Below are 19,869 nucleotides of genomic sequence, written 5' to 3'. Positions count from 1 at the left end.
TTTCCTTCATGAAACCTCTGCCTCAAGAACAAGTTGGGACAATAGTGATTGATGCCCCAGTATTCTCAGTGTACTGCACCTGAAGTAGATCTTCCACCCAAGGAGTGGGGGCTATGTGGAAAATATAAAGGATAATAAGGACCATTATAAATTCTACAGTAAAAAATTATATTACCTAGAAGAAATGGAAAAAATGGAATGGCAGCCTGCTCCAGGATTCTTGGCTGGAGGATCCAAGGGACAGAGGAGCCTGGCAGACTACAGTCCATGGAATCACAAAGAGTGATTTGAGAAAGGAGAATGAAGCTGGAGTATCATGGTCCCTGATTTCAAACTACACTACAAAGCTATTTAATCAAAACAGTATGGTACCAGCACAAAAGCAGACACACAGATCAATGAAACAGAAATGAGAGCCCAGAAATAAACCCACACATGTATGGACAATTAGTTTATGACAAAAGAGAAAGAACATACAGTGAAGAAAGGGAAGTCTGTTCAATAAATGGTGCTGGTAAAATTGAACAGCCGTATGTAAAAGAATGAATCTAGACCATTATCCTATGCCACAAATAGGAACTCAAAGTGGATTAAAGACATGCATGTAGGACCTGAAACCATAAAATCCCCAGAAGAAAACATAGGCAGTAACCTCCTTGACATTGGTCTTAGTGATGTTTTTGTAGATTTGACTCCAAAGGCAAAGGAAACAAATGTAAGAATAAACAAATGAGACTACATTAAACTACAAAGCTTTTGCACAGTGAAGAAAACCATTATCAAAACAAAAAAGCAAACTACTGAATAGGAGAAGATATTTGCAAATCCAATAAGATGTTACTATCAATATATAAAGAACTCATACAGCTCAACAACAACAAAAATAGTCTAATTAAAAGTGGGCAGATACATGAATAGACATTTTTCTACAGAAGACATATAGATGACCAACATGAAAAGATGAAAAGGCACATGAAAAGATGTTCAACATCACTAATTATTAGGGAAATGCACATCAAAACCACAGTAAGATATCATCCCACCCATACCTATTAGAGTGGCTGTTATCAAAAAGACAAGAAATAACAAATATTGGAGAGGATATGGAGAAAAGGGAATCTTTGTACACTTGGGAGGGATTGTAAATTGGTGCAGCCACTATGGAAAACTATGCAGATTTCTAAAAAAAATTAAGAATACAGCTACCATGAAAAGTGACAGTGAAAGTGTTAGTTACTTAGTTGTGTATGACTCTTTGCGACTCCATGGACTGTAGCTCTTCTTGCTCCTCTGTCCACGGAATTCTACAGGCAAGAATACTAGAGAGGGTAGCCATTCCCTTCTCCAGGGCATCTTCCCCACCAAGGAATTGAACCCGGGCCTCCTGCATTGCAGGCAGATTCTTTACCATCTGAGCCACCAGGGAAGACATAGAACTACCATAGTGGATAGTGAAAGTTGTTCAGTCATATCCAACTCTTTGCGGCCCCATGGACTATACAGTCCATGGAATTCTCCAGGCCAGAATACTAGAGTGGGTAGCCTTTCCCTTCTCCAGGGAATCTTCCCAACCCAGGGATCGGACCCAGGTCTCCCACAATGCAGGTGGATTCTTTACCAGCTGAGCCATAAGGGAACTACCATATGACCCAGCTATTCTACTTCTGGGTATTTATCTCAAGAATATGAAAATACTGATTTGAAAAAATATAGGCACTCCTATATTCATTGTAGCATTATGTACAATAGCCAAGATATTGAAACAACATAAATGTTCATTGACAGAGGGATGGATAAAGAAGATGAGGTGTATATATACAATGGAATACTATTCAGCCAAAAAGAATATTGTCATTTGTGATAACATGGATGGGCCTTCAGGGTATTATGCTAAGTGAAATAAGTCAGAAGGAAAAAGACCAACACTGTATGATTTCCATTATATGTAGAATCTAAACAAAACAAAAGCAAACTCATAGATACAGAGAACAGCTTGATTACCAGAGAGGAAAGGGGTTGGGGGTGGGTGAAAGGGATGAAGGGAGTCAATTATATGGGGATGGATAGTAATTAGACTTCTGGGAGTGATCACATTATAGTGTGTATAGCTGTCAAATTATAATGTTGTACACCTGTGACTTATATACAAACAAAAAATAAAATTGTTTTTGTTTGCAGATAATAAAATCTCATGTAGAAAATCCTAAAGTCTTCACAAAAAAACTGCTAATCAGTAGATTCAGAAAAGTTGCAGGATACAAAATCAGTTGCATTTCTATATGCTAACAATGAAATATCTGAAAAAGAAAACAATCTCATTAATAATAGCATTAAAAACAATATAATAGTTAGGAAAATAGTTCTAAAAATAGTTCCCTAAAATAGTTAGGGAAAATTTTAACCAAAGAGGTAAAAGATGTGTACATTGAAATTTATAAGACTTTGATGAAAGAAATTGAGAAGACACAAAAAAGGGGAAGATATCCTGTGTTCACGGATTAGAAGAATTAATATTATTAAAATGTCCATACTTTCCAAAGCCATTTATATACTCAGTGCATTTCTATCAAAATTCCAGTGGCATTTAAAAAATTTTCTTTCTTTCTTTTTGACTGTGCTGGGTCTTCATTGCTGTGTGTGGGCTTCCTCTAGTTGTGAGGAGCAGGAGCTACACTCTAGTTGTGGTACATGGGCTTCTCTCTGCAGTGGACTCTCTTGTTGCCAAGCATGGGCCTTAGGCGAGTGGCCTTCAGTAGTTGTGGTGCATGGGCACAGCTGCCCTGCAGCATGTGGGGTCCTCCCCGACCAGGGATCAAACCCATGTCCCCTGCATTGACAGGCAGATTCTTAACCACTAGACCACCAGGAAAGTCCTCCAGTGACATTTTCCACAGAAATAGGAAAACAATCCTAAAATTCATGTGGAAGTACAAAAGACTGTGAATAGCCAAAGAACTTTTGAGAAAGAAGAACAAAGCTGGAGGCATTGTACTTCCTGATTTCAAAGTATATTACAAAGCTATAGTTATAAAAACAGTATACCACTGGCATCAAAATAGACACATAGGCAAACAGAACAGAACTGAGAACCCAGAAACAAAACAATGCACATACTGTCAACAATATTTGACAAGGGAGCCAAGAATACTCTGGGGAAAGGATAGTGTTTTCAATAAATGGTACTGGGAAAACTGGATATTCACATGTAAAATCATGAAATGGATCCCTATGTTACATCACTCACAAAAATTAACTCAAAATTGATTAAAGACTTAGACATAAGACCTGAACCCATAAAACTCCCAGAAAAAAACTTAAGGGAAAAATTCCTTAATGATTTTTGGCAGTGATTTTTTTATATGACACCAAAAGCACAAACAATGAAAGCAAAAATAAATGAGTGGGACTATAGCAACCTAAAAAGCGTCTGCACAGTGAAAGAAGAAATAAACAAAATGAAGACAACCTATGGAATGGGAGAAAATATTTGCAGACCTTGTATCTGATGATAGGCTAATATCCAAAATAGATAAGGCACTCATACAACTCAATAGCAAAAAGAAAACAACAACAACAACAAAACACTCAATTAAAAATGGTTAAAGGGCCTGAAAAGACATTTTCCCAAAGAATACATACAAATGGCCAACAAGTCATGAAAAGGTGCTCAATATCACCAATCGTCATGGAGATGCAGATCGAAATCACAGTGAGCTATCACCTCATACTTGTTAGAATGGTTATCATCAAAAAGACAAGAGATAACAAGCGGTGGCAAGAATGCAGAAAAAAAAAATTTACTGACTTTGGTGGGAATGTAAATTGGTACAACCATTTGGAAAACAGTATAGAGGTTCCTTAAAAATTTGAAAATAGAATTACCATATGATTTAGCAATCCCATTTCTGGGTATATATCCAAAGGAAATGAAATCAGGATCTGAAATAGATATCTGCATTCCTATGTTCAGTATGGCATTATTAATAATAGCCAATACAAGGAAATAAGCTAAAGGCCCATTAGTTGAAGAATGGATGAAGAAAATGTGATCTATACATATACATGCAGGAATATTATTCAGCCATAAAATGGCAGGAAATCCATTTGTGAAAACCTGGATGGACCTTGAGGGCATTATGTTAAATGAAATAAGTCACATAAAGATAAATGCTGAGTGCTTGCTTCGGCAGCACATATACTAAAATTGGAACGATACAGAGAAGATTAGCATGGCCCCTGTGCAAGGATGACACGCAAATTCGTGAAGCGTTCCATATTAAAAAAAAAAAAAGATAAATGCTGAATGATCTCCCTTATATATGGACTCTAACGAGGCTGAACTCATAGAAACAGAGTATAATGGCAGTTGCCAGCAGCTGGTGTGGGGGTGGTGGTGTTGGGAGAAATGGGATATGTTGGTCAAAGAGTATAAACTTGTAAGATGAACAGGTTCTGGAGATCTAATGTATAGTATGGTGAGTATATTTAACAATAGTTTATTATATACTTGAAAGTTGCCGAGAGAGTTAATCTTAAATGTTCTCACCACACACATAGAAAAGGTAGTTATATTAGGTAATGGAGGTGTTAACTAACCTTATGTGGTAATCATTTCACAATATACACCTGTATCAGATGATCACATTGTATACCTTAAAGTTACACAATGTTAAATGTCAAGTACATCCCAATAAAGCTGGAGAAAAATAAAGCCATGCATAACCTTAAAATAAAAACACATCAGGAGGAGTATGTTTTCATGTCTCAAACATGTTCTTAAAGGTCTTAAAAAGTCAGAACAGATCTTGAGTATATCAAGAAGTCTCTCAAAATTGAAAGTCATCAGGAAGAGTTTGTTGTTTTTGTAACAGACTTTCTTGTTGACATAATTCACATCCAGTAAAATACACTACTTTAAAGTATATAATTTAGTGGCTTTTAGTGTGTATACAAGGTCTTGCAACCATCACCACTATCTAATTGCAGAATATTTTCATCACTCTAAGAATCACTCTTAACCCCATGACCTTTAGCAGTCACTCACCATTCCTCCCTAGCCAAAGCTACTGACAATGACTAATCTACTTTCTGTCTCTATGAATTTGCCTATTTTGACATTTCATATAAAAGGAATCATATAATATGTGACCTTTTCTTCCCTGGTTTCTTTCCCTTAGTGTAATGTCTTCAAGATCCATCTATGCTATAGTATATATGAGTTACTTCATTTCTTTTTATGGCTGAATAATATTCCATTGTATGGATATACCACATTTTTATTTATTCATCAGTTGATAGACATTTGGGTTGTTTCTATTTTTATATTAATAATAGAAATTAATAATAGCCCAAAAGTATAAACAATATAATATATGCTACTATGAACATTTGAGTACAAGTTTTGTGTGAACATCAGTTTTTATTTCTCACGGAGTATATGCCTAGAAGTGAAATTGCTGAGCCATATGGTAAAGTGTGTATGTATGTGTGTGTGTGTGAGTGCACTCAGTCATGTCTGACTCTTTGTGACCCCATGGACTGTAGCCTACCAGGCTCCACTGTCCATGGAATTTTCAAGACAAGAATACTGGAGTGGGCTGCTATTTCCTTCTCCAGGGGATCTTACCGACCCAGGGATCAAACTCATGTCTCTTGTGTATCCTGCATTGGCAGGCAGGTTCTTTACCAGCTGAACTATTGGGGAAGCCATATGGTAAGGAAGAGTTTCAATTATCTCAGGAAGGGTCATAGATAAAACAAGAAGGGTCTCAGTCATATAGGAAAGGTTTAAATAGATCAGAAAGTGTCACAAATGCATCATAAATGCTCTCAGAGAGGAGATGTCTCAAATACAACAGAAATCATCTCAACATAATCAGGAAGGTTTCATAATGTGTTAGTAAGGGCTCCAAACTGAAATGAACATCTTAAATACATCACTAAAGGTCTCAAATTCAAAGGAAAGGTGTCATGTTATCAAGAAAAGTATCAAATCTCTAAGAAGCATCTCAAAAAATAAAGATCTTAAAATTTTATGAGAAAGGGTCAAATAGTTAGGAAAAATGGCAGTACATTACGGAGAATCTCAAATATACCAGGAGTCATGTTACCAGCAGGAAGAGACTAAAATAGTCAAGAGGAATATCTAATAGAGTAGTCAACTCAACAGTGGAAACAGTGGCTGACTTTATTTTTCTGGGCTCCAAAATCACTGCAGATGGTGATCACAGCCATGAAATTAAAAGACGCTTGCTCCTTGGAAGAAAAGCTATGACCAACCTAGACACCACATTGAAAAGCAGAGACATTACTTTGTCAACAGAAGTCCGTCTAGTCAAGGCTATGGTTTTTCCAGTGGTCATGTATGGATGTGAGAGTTGGACTCTAAAGAAAGCTGAGCGCCAAAGAATTGATGCTATTGAACTGTGGTGTTGGAGAAGACTCTTGAGAGTCCCTTGGACTGCAAGGAGATCCAACCAGTCCATCCTAAAGGAGATCAGTCCTGGGTGTTCATTGGAAGGACTGACTCTGAAGGTGAAACTCCAATACTTTGGCCACCTCATGCGAAGAGTTGACTCATTGGAAAAGACCCCAATGCTGAGAAAGATTGAGGGCAGGAAGAGAAGGGGATGACAGAGAATGAGATGGTTGGATGGCATCACTGACTCAATGGACATGGATTTGTGTGGACTTTGGGAGTTGGTGATGGACAGGGAGGCCTGGCGTGCTGTGGTTCATGGGGTCACAAAGAGTTGGACACGACTGAGCGACTGAATTGAACTGAACTGAGTCAACTCAAACAAGCCAGGAAGGGTCTGACACTGGTAAGGAAGTATCTCAAATTTGTCAGGCAGAGTGTAAAATATGTCTCTAATGGTCCTAAAGTGAAAGTAAAAGTGTTAGCTGCTTAGTTGTGTCCAACTCTTTGTGACTCCATGGATTGTAGCCTGCCAGGCTCCTCTGTCCATGGAGTTTTCCAGGCAAGAATACTAGAGTGGACTGCCGTTCCCTTCTCCAGGGGATTTTCCTGATGCAGGAATTGAACCCAGGTCTCCCGCATTGCAGGCATATTCTTACTGTCTGAGCCACCAGAGAAGCCCGTTCGAATGGTCCTAAACAGTCCAGCAATTTAGGAAAAGTGTCATCTATTAAGAAGGGTCTCAAACCGTCAGGAAGTGTTTCAAACATATTTCACCCTTTCAAACACGTTTCACCCTTTCAAACATGTTTTGAAACGTATTTCAAAAGTGTTTCACACTTTCAAACACAAAGGGTCACAATTAGAGAAACAGCGCCTCAGCCATCACAAATCATCTCAAACAAACCAGGAACACTTTCAAAGTAAGGAAGTGTTTCAAATAGGTAAATGCCTCAGACTGAGAGCAACAGTCTCCAATAGTTGAGAAAGGTCACGATATGTCAAGGAGTCTCAAACTTGTCAGGAAGAGTGTCAAATAAAGAAATAACTACTGGTCTCAAACATGTCATGAAGGGTCTTGGGCAAGTCAGAGAGAGTCAGTCAGGAAGAGCCTCAACTTTGTAAGTGTTTCAAACATAGCAGGTACATCTCAAGTGGACAGGAAGAGACTCATCATGTCAAGATGTGCTTCAAACATGACAAGAAGTGTCACAAAGAGAGAAGAAGGATCTGAAATATATCACATATCCTCTCAAACCAAACTAAGCTTCTCAAAGTAATAAGGAAGGGTTATGAATAAGTTAGTAAGAGTCTCAAAAGAAAATGGAGTGTCTCTGATACAACCCAGAGAATCAACATCTCAGGAAGGGAGGGACTCAAATGAATTAGGAAAGCTTTCAAATACATCAGGAAGAAGAGCACACAGGTCAAGAAGTTTCTCAAACCTATTAGGAATGTCGCGAGTAGAGAGGAAGGGCCTTGCATGCATCAGGAATATTCTCAAACAAGTCAAACAAGTACATAAAGGTCTCGGGCAGAGAGAAAGACATCTAAATACCTTCAGAAGAGTCTCAAACTTGTCAAGAAAGGTTTCAAGTAAGTTGAGGAGGGAAGATTTCAAGCAAGTAGCAATAAATGTTCGTAGTATATCAGGAAGAGTCTCAAAGAAGTCATGGGTGCTCTAAAACATGTCAGGAAGGGGTTTAATATGTCAGGAAGGTTCTCAGATATGTGAGGAAAAATCTCACACATGACTGGAAGCATCTTAAACTTCTCCAGAACAGTCTAGAACAGAGATGGAAAGTCTCAAATACATAAGGAAGAATCTCAAATAAGTGAGAATGTTCTCAAGGTAGTAAGGATGGACCATAAATAAATCAGTCAGGTTTGCTGAGCTGAAGGAAGTGGCTCAAGTTCATTTGTGAGTTTTAACCATGTCAAGAAGATTCTCAAACAAGTCGGGAAGAGTCTCAAGCAAGTTAGAAAAGATTTCACAGATGTCAGGAAGAGTTTCAAAGATGTTATGAAGACTCTCAAATACGTCAGGAAGAATCACAGATAGGAAAGGAACGTTCTCAAATCTGTCAGGAATGATTATAGAGAGACAGGCAGAATCTCAAACATGTCACGAATGGTCTCAAACAGTCAGGAAGTGACTCAAAGACAGCAAGAAGATTTTCAAAACTATCAGAAAGAGTGGAAAGTGTGTAGGGAACAGTCTCTAGCATGTGAGGAAGTGTCTCACACAGGTCAGGAAGTTGCAGACATATCATGAAGCATCTCCAACAAGCCAGAACATGTCTCAGAGAGGAACAGTCCCAAATACTTCACATACCTGTCCAAAAGGGAGGGTCTCAAATACATCAAGAAGGGTCATGCATGTCACAGAGTGTTTCAAATACATGGGAGGGGGAGGGGCTCATTATCATCAGAAAGAGTCTCAGACATGACAAGTTGTGTCTCAAACATGACAGGAAGTGTCAAGAGAGGAAGGATCTGAAATGCATCATCATGAATCCTCTCAATCGGACTGGAAGGATCTCAAAGTAGTTGTGAAGAACATTTGTCAGTGAGGTTCAGTAAGTGTCTTGAATACTTCTGGAAGGGTCTTAAGCATTTCACTAAGTGATTTTGAGTTGGGGAGCAAGTCTCGAAGGTGTAGATAAGGGTCTCAAACAGAAAGGAAGTGTCTCGATACAACTGAGAGGGTAAAGAGCCTCAGGTATATTGGGAGGAACCTAATACACCAGGTAGAGTAGCAATCATATCAGTAACTGTTGCAAACAGAGGAAAAGAGTCTCAGATAATACACCAGGAATCACCTGAAGTCTGGAAGGTTCTCAAAGTAGTCAAGAAGAACTTGTAAAATAAGTCAGTAAGCACCTCAAACTGAGAGAAAGAGACCCAAACACCTCCAGAAGAGTCTCAAATGTGTCAGGTAAAGTTTCAAATTAGTTAAGAAGGATCTTAGGCAATTTTGACAAGGTATTTAATATGTCATGGAGAATCTTGAACAAGTCTTGAAGGTTCTTAAGTATGTCAGGAAATCTTAAATACACGAGGTAGGTTCTCGAATATAGCAAGAACTGTCTCCGGGAAGACTCTCAAACTTGTCAGGAAGAAGCCAGAACAGAGAAGAAAGTGTCTCACATACATCAGGAATCATCTCAAATAATTCAGAAAAGTTCTCAAAATAGTAAGGACAAGCTAGAAAGAAGTCAGTAAGGTGTTTCAAAGAGCAGGAAGTGTCTCAGATCCATCTCAGATGTTTTGAGCTTGTCAGGAAAGATCTCAGCCAAGTTGAGGAGGGATTCAAGAACATCAGAAAAGGTCTCTTATACATCTGGAAGAGTCTCAAAAAATTCATGAGGTCTTCTCAAATATGTCAGAAAGAGTGTTAAATGGGTAGGAAGCTGCTCAAATCCATCAGGAATGCAGTAAAAGAGAAGTCTCAAATATACCAGGAACAGTCTCAGTCAGCAAGTAGCTCAGATAAATTGGGAAGATTCAGAAATACGTCAACAAGAGTAGTAGATATGGCAGGAACAATCTCAGACGTGTCAGGAATTCAGGAAGACTCGAACAGAAAGAGTCACAAGCAAGTTAGATAGGGCTTCAAATACATTAGGGAAATTCTCAAAAAAATCAGGAAGCATCTCAAGTCAGAAAGGGTCTCAAATTCACCCGACCATTTGCAATGTGTCTTAAAGGGTCTCAAACATTTAGCATGCGCACATGCGCTCAGTTGTGTCTGACTCTTTGCAACCCCATGGACTTTAACTCACCAGGTTCTTCTGTCCTTGGGATTTCCTGGACAAGAATACAGGAGTGGGTTGCCATTTCCTTCTCCAGGGGATCTTCCAAACAGTTAGGAAGGATCTCAAATATGTTAGTACATGCACCTGGGTTGAATAATGCCTCCCTCCCACCCAAATTCATATATACCTGGAACCTCAGGATGTGACCTTATTTGGAAATAGAGCGTTTGCGAATGTAATTAGTAAAGATGAGGCCATACTTGGTTAAGGTGGGCCCTACATTCAATGATTGCTGTCCTTATAGGAAGGCCGTATGAAGACACATAGGGAGGTGAATGCCCTGTGAAGGCGGAGGCAGAGATTGGAGTGATATGTCCACAAATCAAGGAATGCCAAGAATTGCCAGCAACCAAAAGAAGCTGGGAGAGAGACATAGAACAGATACACCCTCAGAACCTCCAGAAGGAATCAGTCCTGCTGATACCTTGATTTCAGACTTCTGGGCTCCTGAACTGTGAGGGAATTATTGATACTTTCTGTTGTTTTAAGACACCCAGTTTGTGGAACCTTTTTTTTTTTTTTTTTTTTTTAACAGCAGCCCTGTAAACCTAAATACGGTAGAGATATCAAATACATCAGGAAGAATCTCAAGGATGTTAGGATGTGTCTCAAGACAGGAATTGTTGCCAAGAAAGAGAAAAAGTCTGAAATCATCAATTCTCTCAAAGTGGACCATCAGGATTCAAAATAGTCAGGAAGAGTTTTAATTTTGTCAGGAAGGGTCTCAGACATAAAGGAAGGGTCTCCGACATAAAGGAAGGGTCTCCAGCGTGTCCAGAAGGGGTGCAAAGATTTCAATCAGAGTCTCAAAAGAAGAAGTGTCTCAGGCATGTCAGAGAAGGTCTCAAATATGTCATGTAGAATTTGAAGGCATGGTTATGCTCAACTTTTCAGGAGGAGTCTTCAATACACAAGGAAGGTTCATTATTTTTTAACAGTTAAAAAAAATATATATATATGTTTATTTATTTGTTTTTGGCTGTTCTGGGTCTTCATTGCTGCGTGCAGGTTTTCTCTAGTTGCAGCGAGTTGAAGCTACTCTCTAGCTGTGGTGTGTGGACTTCTCTTTGTGGTGGCTTCTCTTGTTGTGAGTCATGGGCTCTAGGGCACTCAGGCTTCAGTAGTTGTGGCTCCCAGGTCCTAGAGTGCAGGCTCAGTAGTTGTGCATGGGCTTAGTTGCTTCGCAGCACATGGAATCTTCCTGGATCAGAGATCGAACCCATGCCTCCTGCATTGGCAGGCAGATTCTTAATTACTGGAGCACCAGGGAAGTCCGACACAAGACAGGTTCTTAAATACAGCACGAATGGTCTCAAACACATACAGAGGAGTCTTAAACTTGTCAGGAAGTATTTGAAACAGAAAGTACATGACAAAATATCTCAAACAAGTCAAGAAGTTTCTCAAAGTAGTTAAGGAGAGTTATTAATAAGCCAGTAAAGATCTCAAACAGAAAAAAAGTGTCTCAGATACAAGAGAGTGTCACCATGTTAAGTACAGTCTCAAAAGTCAAGAAGGGCCTCAAATACATCAGGAAGAATCCCAACTATATCAGGAGGAGAATGAAGCATTATGAAGGGACTCAGGAGCTCAGGGACTCAGGTGTCAGGAAGCCTCACAAACAGAAAAAAAGGATCTCAGATTTATCAGAAATCTTCTTAAACAATTCTGGAAGCATCTCAAAGTCATTAGGAAAAGTTTTAAAGACATCAATGAGGGTTTCAACAGAGATAAAGGATTTCAAAAACAACCATAAGGGTCTCAAACATATCTGTATATTTCTCAAGTAAGTCATAGATTGTTTCAAACATTTCAGCAAAAGTTTTAAGGTCAGGAATTTCCTTAAATGTTTCAGGAATGGTCTCAAACAGAGAAGAATACATCAGGAAGCTCGGATGCAACTCAGGAAAGGTCTCAGATATATTAGGAAGTGTCTTACCCCGAGAAGCAGACTCTCAAATATAAGGAGAATCTTTTAACACTTCAGGAAGAGTCTCACACAGGTGAGGAAGGGTCTCAAACATGGCAGGTAACATCTCAAGTAAGTCACAAAGGATCATACTATCTGGAAAAGTCTTAAATATGTGAAGAATTTTCTCAGGAACATCTCAAATATGTCAGAAGTATCTTAGTCGGTCGAAAATGTTGTGAAACAAGTCAAGAAAGGTCTCATCTGGTTAAGAAGGCTCACACAGTAGAAAGGTGGAGTCTCAAACTTGTGCAAGAGTGTCTTCAACAGATAAGAGTCTATCTGAGGGTTGTCAAGAAAAGTTTTACATTCACCAGGAAGGGTCTCAGAGACAGGAAGAATCTCAGATACTTCAGGAATGGTGTCAAATGTATGAGGAAACGTGGTAAATAGAGAGGAAGAGTTTCAAGCTTGTCAAAATGGGTTTCAAATACATCGGGGAGTGTCTCAAGCAATTAAGAATTAAAAAATAGTCAGGAAAGGGTATTCCCCTGGTGGTCCAGTAGTTAGGACTCTGTGCTCTCACTGACAAGGCCCAGTTTCAATCTCTGGTTGGGGAACTAAGATCTCACAAGGAGCGCGGCACAGCCAAGAAAAAGAAAAAACAAATGTCAGGATAGTGTTAAATAGTCAGAAAGCATCTCAAACTGAGAAGTCTCAAATATGTCAGGAAAAGTCTCAAACAAGTGAGTAATAGTCTTCACTATGTCAGAAAATTCTCATATACCTCAGCAAGGATTGTAACTCATCAGAAAGGGTCTCAAACATGTCTGGGAGGCTTTCCAAGGGCCAAAAAGGCCATGAAACAAATGAAGAACGGTGCCAAAATCATCAGAAAGAGTCTCCAACAGTCCAAAGTCAGTTCAGTCACTCAGTCGTGTCCAACTCTTTGCGACCCCATGGACTGTAGCACGCCTGGCTTCCCTTCCATTACCAATTCCCAGAGTTTGCTCAAACTCATGTCCATCGAGTCGGTGATGCCAGCCAACCATCACATCCTCTGTCGTCCCCTTCTCCTCCTGCCTTCAATCTTTCCCAGGGTCTCAAAAATGTCAAGTAGGGCCTCAGACTTGGAGTTTCTACAATAGGCAAGCAGATTCTCAAATATGTCAGGAAGTGTCTCCCAAAAATTTAGTATTTGAATGTAATCAGGAAGAGTTTTAAGTACATCAGTTACAATCTCAGAACCAGGAAGAGTCTCAGATACTTTGGGAATGGTCTATAACAGCTCAGGAAGAGTTTCAAACAAGTCAGAAAGGTTTTCAAATACATTAGAAAGAGTCTCAAACAATAGGGAAGGATCTCAAACTTGTCAGAGTCTCAGATTCCTCAGGAAGAATTTAAAATACATCCAGAAGGAGGGTTTCTCTGGTGGTCCAGTACTGAAGGCTCTATGCTTCTACTGCAGGGTGTGGGTTCAATCCCTGGTCTGGGAACTAAGGTCCTACATGCCTTGAGGTGGGGCAAAAAACAACAATGACAAAAACACAAAATACATCTGGAAGGGTCTCCAATAGAAAGAGTCTCAAAAACCTCAAAAGGAATGTCAAAACAAGTTAGGATGAGTCTCAAATATATCAGGAAGGATTTCAAATAAATCAAGGAGTCTTTCAAGACATCAGGAAAATTCTCAAGTAGGTTAGCAAGTGTCTCAAACATGGAAGCTGGAAATCTCAAGTATGTCATAAAAGGTCTCAACCATGCCAGTGTTGTTCAAATACATCAGCAAGTGTCTCAAGCATGACAGGAAGTGGCTCAGTGAAGAGCTTTAAACATGTTAGGAAGGGCTCAAATACATTAGGAAATAGCTTAAAACAAGTCAGGAACAGTCTTAAAGTAGCCAGGAAGAATCTCAAACACACCAGGAGAAGTTGGAAACATTTCAGGAATAATCACAAAGAAGTCTGGAAGTATCTCAAATTGACAGGAAGAGTTTCAAATAGGAAAGTTCTTGAATCTATTAGGATGGGTCTCATTACATCAGCTAGAGTCTCAAATATGTCAGAAATGGTCTCAGAGAAGTCAAGGAGAGTCTCAAATACATCAGGAAGGATCTCATATTCAATAGGCGTCGAAAATAAGTCAGGAAAGTTCTCAAACAGACAAGACTTTATCAGAAAGAAACTAAACCAACTTGGGCATGGTATCACATAGCCACAAAGATGGTCAAAACAAGTCAGGAAGGGTCTCAAATACTTCAGGTACACTCTCAAACAAGTCAGAAAAGTTTCAAAATGTGTCAGCACAAGTCTCAAATATATCAGGAAGGCCTGAAGCAAGCCAGGAAAGGATCAGATATGTGCAAGGGTCTCAAACGTGTCATGAATGTTCTCAAACAAGCCAGGAACTGTCTCAAACATGGCAGGAAGATCTTAGGAAGTGCTTTCATTACCTCAGGAAGGGTCTCAGCCAGGAAGAGTCTCAACAAGTCAAGAAGGGTCTCAAATATTTTTGGAAGGATCACAGACAGAAAGAGAGGGTTTCAAACAATCAACCTAGTTCTCTAAAATGTCAGGAAGTCTCCAACAAGTAGTGAAGTGTCTGGAACATGTCTGGAAGAGGCTTATTAAATACATGAGGAAGTTTCTCAAATAGATCAGGCAGGGTCTCAGACAACTGAGGAAGAGTCTTGATCATGTCAAAGAGTATCTCACATAGTGATAGAAGCTGTTAAACAAGTCACAAAGAGTCTCAAACATGTCAGGAGGGTCTGAAATATGTCAAGTGGGATCTTCAACATGGCAGGTATCATCTCAAACAAGTTAGGAGGCATCTGAAATAGTTTAGAAGAGTTTTAAATATGTACATGAGGCTCAAACATAGAGGAATAGTTTCAGTACATCAGGAATGGTCTTAAACACACCAGGAAAGTTCTCGAACAAGTCTGGAAGTGCATGTGTGCTAAGTCATTCAGTTGTGCCCGACTTTTTGTGAACCCATGGGGTATATCCCACCTCTGTCCATGGAATTCTCCAGGCAAGAATATTGGAGTGGGTTGCCATTCCCTGCTCCAGGGGATCTTCCTGACCCAGGCATCGAACCGTGTCTCCTGCATTGGCAGGCAGATTCTATACTGTCTGAGCCATCAGGGAAGCCCAAGTTTTGAAGAGTCTCAAACAAATCAGAATGAATCTCCAAGTTGTCAGAGTTTTAGATATGTCGGAGAGAATCTCAGGCAGGATGAGTCTCAAATATGTTGGGGACTGTCTCAAACATGTCAGAAAGTGTGTCAAAGTCCTCAGGACTGGTCTTAAGTCCATTAGGAGGTATCTCAATCTAGTCAGAACAAGCTCAAATGTGTCAGGAAGCTTGCCTTACATGAAAAGATAGGCCTAAAACAAGTTAGGATGGTCTCAAACATGTCAGGAAGAGTCTCGAATGAGCTAGGAAGGGTCCCCTACAAATCAGGAAGGGTATCTAATTCATCAGACTGAGTCTAAAACAAGTCAGTGGTAGTTGCTCAGTTTTATCCGACTCTTTGTGATCCCAAGGACTGTAGCCTGCTAGGCTCCTCTGTCCATGGAATTCTCCAGGCAAGAATACTGGAGTGGATTGCCATTCCCTTCTCCAGGGGATCTCCCTGACCCAGGGATTGAACCCGCATCTCCTGAATTGCAGGCAGATTCTTTATCCTCTGAGACACCAGAGAATGCCAACACAAGTCAGGAAGGGCTTAAATAAGTCAGAAAGAGTCTCAAACAAGGCAGAAATCTCCTCAAATATGTCAGCAAGGGTCTTAGCTTAGAGAAGGACATTACTAAGGAAATGCTTTTACCCCCTTGTGTGTCATCATGATTCTGAGCCTCTAGCTGTATGCTCTGATGTGCTCAGAACTTCAGAATGGGCCAGTAATATGTGACCGTTCCCTCCTCTCCATCCCCTCCCTCCCATATTTGCTTTATGGCCAATTGATAAAATGCCAGACTCTTCTGACATAACTTCCAGATCATGGTCAAAGAGCCAGTGTTTATTTCCTTCTCCATGCATTTATATCACAGCTGTCAGCTGGGATCTTTTCAACAGCAAAATGAATCCAAGCTTAGAAGCACCTCAGGGCTTTAGTTTGGTTGGTTTTTTGATAAGCTATGTTAAAATTAATAGCACTTAATTCTGCACAAAGAAAGTTAGACGTCATTTCTTCTTCTTCTTTTTTTTTTTTTTTTGGCTTTATAGAAAGTCAGGAAGGGGTCTTGTGTAGAAATTAAATTGTGGCATGCCCATGATTAGCAGTTGACATCCTCTTTCCACGGAAAATAAACACAGTGTTCAACATGGCTGGATTCCCCACTTCCTTGTTTATAGAGGCAACCGGGTGTCTTTATCAATCATTTATTTACTGTAAATGTTCCAATTAGAAGCAAAGGTCTGTCTTTATGTAAAACTCACATTGCCCAGACTTGCCACTAACTTTGCATTTTTTAGCTCTAGGAAATATTTCTTACCCAAACTTTGTGTTTGTCTAATGCACAGTAAATCAAACAAACACCTCTCCTGGACAGTGTTTTTACTAATATCAGAGAATACGTGAGAGCCAGATATTGCTGGTCAAAGGGTAAGAGAAGAAACATATGGAAAGCTTGTTATGCCTTGGCACTAAAGAATTAAGGAAAGAATACCTCAGAAGGGAATACTAATAGTTTCTCAAGTCTCAAGAATTATTGCCTGTGAGAACAGTATTGAATTACAATTTGTCAAATTAATAACCACAAAAATTAAAAATAGATGACCTAATTTGGTCTCATGAATTATTTTTGAGAACCACTGACTCATACCAAGGTGTTTCTGCAGTGAAGACTTGGTCCTGGCCTAGTTTCTCCTCTCAGGGGTGAGGGGCGGCGGCCTAACCCCTCCAATTCCCCAGGCCCTGTCTTAGTCGACTGAGCAGCAGGAAAAACATCAGCCAGTGTGGTCTAATTACCTTCTAGAGACATAGACCGAAGGTTTTTTGGTGTGATTCTTGGAATCTATATTTTTATCTCTGGACGAAGCACTGAGGAAACAGGCCCACTGTTGGTGGTGGATTAGAGAGGGCTACAAGTTCTTTTACCCCGTCCAAATTACGAGGTAGAGTCCCTTTCCCCTCCCATTGTGTCTGAACAGGGCTTGTCACTCTTTAACCAACAGAATGTGGCAGAAGTGACCCTGGGCCAGTTGCAGGTCCTGAGAACTGGCAGCTTCCACTTTGTTCTTGGGCACTTCCTCTCCGAACCCAGCCACCATGAAGTGAGAAGCCGGAGTGTCACGGAGAGGCCACGCTTACATGCTATGCACAACAGCCCTAGCTGAGCTCTCAGCCAACAGTTGGCATAGACTGCTGGCCATCTGTGTGAGCCGTCTTGGTTGTTCCAGCTCAGTTCAACCACCAGATGACTGTAGTCCCAGGTGACAGCAGACAGAGTAGAAGAAGCTCCCAGCCCAGCCAAGTGAACCCGCAATAGACAATTGAAACAATTAAGAATTAGCAGCCCCCTAATATTTATGGAGCACTGCCAGGCACTGTGCTGAGTGCTTTGTATTCTCTATCTTGTTTAATCCCCCCCAACCACCCCAGGAGATAGAAGCTCTTATTATGATGCCTGCTTGACCAGTGAAGGAATTGAGCTTCAGAAAGGTTAAGTATCTGACAAAGTTAGTGAATAGTGGCACCAGCACTCAAATGCAGGCCTGTGATAAACAGTAAAGGAAAAGAACATGAATCTGTATATCTGAATCACTTTGCTGTACACCAGAAATTAACACAACATTGCAAATCAACTATACTTCAATTAAAAAACAACAAACCCAGACCTGATTTCAAAGTGTGCCTCTCTGCCCTCCTTATGATCTGATTTAGTCAGATTAGGCAAAAAGGAATTCCCATAAAATTTACTAGGCAAAAAACATACGGATTTATGTGGAAAACATGCTCAAGCTTCAACTCAGTGTTCCAAAGAACACTAAAAAAAACAACAACAACCCTTTTTACTCTGGAACATTTCCAAACATATCTACCAGTCGGACAGTGTTTGCACCATCATGTACCTGTCACATGGTTTCAATGATTATGAACGGATAACTGGTCTTCTTTCATCTACATTCCCAACTACTTTTCTCACCCCACCATGAGATTATCTTAAAGCAAGTCCTAGACATTACGTCTTCTCATCTGTAAATATTTAAGTATATATCTCTAAAAGATAAAAATTTGTTATTCCCAAACATAACCCTTATCATAACTAAAAAATACTAACAATTTTAAAATATCATTTGTATCCAGTCAAAAATCTTCCACATTATCTCATAGTTATTTATTTTAATAGTTTCTTCAAACGAGGAACCAAAGTCCCTCCTTGCATGTGGTTAATATACTTCTTGGGATTCCCTCGTAGCTCAGTCGGAAAAGAATCTGCCTATAATGCAGGAGACCTGGGTTCAATACCTGGGTTGGGAAGATCCCCTGGAGAAGGAAATGGCAACCCACTCCAATATTCTTGCCTGGGAAATCCTAAAGATAGAGGAGCCTGGCAGGCTACAGCCCATCTTAGTCTTTTTGATAGGTTACCCTTTCCTCCCTTGGCCATGCCATACACTTACCCTCTTATATTCTTGCTATCAGTTTGCAGAAAAAAATGGACACATCTGCACTGGCAAATTCCCCACAGTCAGTATTAGTATTTGGCTGATTGTATCCATGCCTCCATTGTCATTTTTTTTTCCCATTGTCATTTAATATGCTCTTTTAAACCCTGTATTTCCTATAAGTTGGCAATTAGGTTTAGAGGCTTGATCAAATTCAGGTTTGATTTTATTGGCAAGAATATAGTATCCAGGCTTACGCCATTTTGAGTTTATTTTTGTGTATGTAGAGAATGTTCTAACAAATGAACTTATATACAAAACAGAAATGGACACACACATAGAAAACAAATTTATGGTTACCAAAGGGGAAAGCAGGGAAGGGACGAATTATATATACATGACTATATATAAAATAGATAAACAACAAGGTCCTATTGTATAACACAGGGAAGTAGTATACTCAATATTTTGTAATAACCTATCCCTGAAAAAAATATATCTGAATCACTTTGCTATACACCTGACAGTAACAATATTGTAAATCAACTACACTTCAATTAAAAAAAAGTACTTTGTAAGCAGTACTGTGTACTTCCTGTTGCATCATATCAGGAGGCCTATAATGTCTGGCTGTCCCATTTTTAGTGATGCTAAGATTAATCGTTGGATTCTGTTGTTGTTAGTCCTTCTTTTAAAGTTTCCATCAGCCTTTCACCTGATGGAAAACACTGCCTTGATCCATTATTTCATTAGGGCTTACACATTTGTGAGATTCTAATTTTGTCATTTCTTTTACCTTTATTAGTGGAAATTTTTCTATAATAAGGGGCTTCCCTGTGGCTCAGCTGGTAAAGAATCTGCCTGCAATGTGACAGACCTGGGTTCAATCCCTGGGTTGGGAAGATTCCCCTGGAGGAGGGAAAGGCTACCCGTTCCAGTATTCTGGCCTGGATAATTCCATGGACTGTATAGTCCATGGGGTCGCAAAGAGTCGGACACGACTGAGTGACTTTCACTTTCTATAATAAAGAACTTTCTTTTGTCTACTGTTTGTATACCCTGAAGTACAGTTCATATAAGAAAGGCAGAATAAATGCTTGATTCCT

General features: G+C 39.7%; 1 non-coding gene across 1 annotated transcript; it reads left to right on the top strand.

The window, feature by feature from the left end:
* Nucleotides 1-4,174: 4,174 nt before the first annotated feature.
* On the top strand, nt 4,175-4,281 carry LOC139033219 (U6 spliceosomal RNA). Its single transcript, XR_011485842.1, has one exon. It is a non-coding gene; the product is annotated as a U6 spliceosomal RNA (small nuclear RNA).
* The last annotated feature ends 15,588 nt before the right edge of the window (nt 4,282-19,869 follow it).

Source organism: Odocoileus virginianus, chromosome X (genome assembly GCF_023699985.2).
Source record: "Odocoileus virginianus isolate 20LAN1187 ecotype Illinois chromosome X, Ovbor_1.2, whole genome shotgun sequence".
Taxonomy (NCBI): domain Eukaryota; kingdom Metazoa; phylum Chordata; class Mammalia; order Artiodactyla; family Cervidae; genus Odocoileus; species Odocoileus virginianus.
Note: the sequence above shows the minus strand (reverse complement) of the source record. Positions and strands in the feature narration are given on the sequence as shown.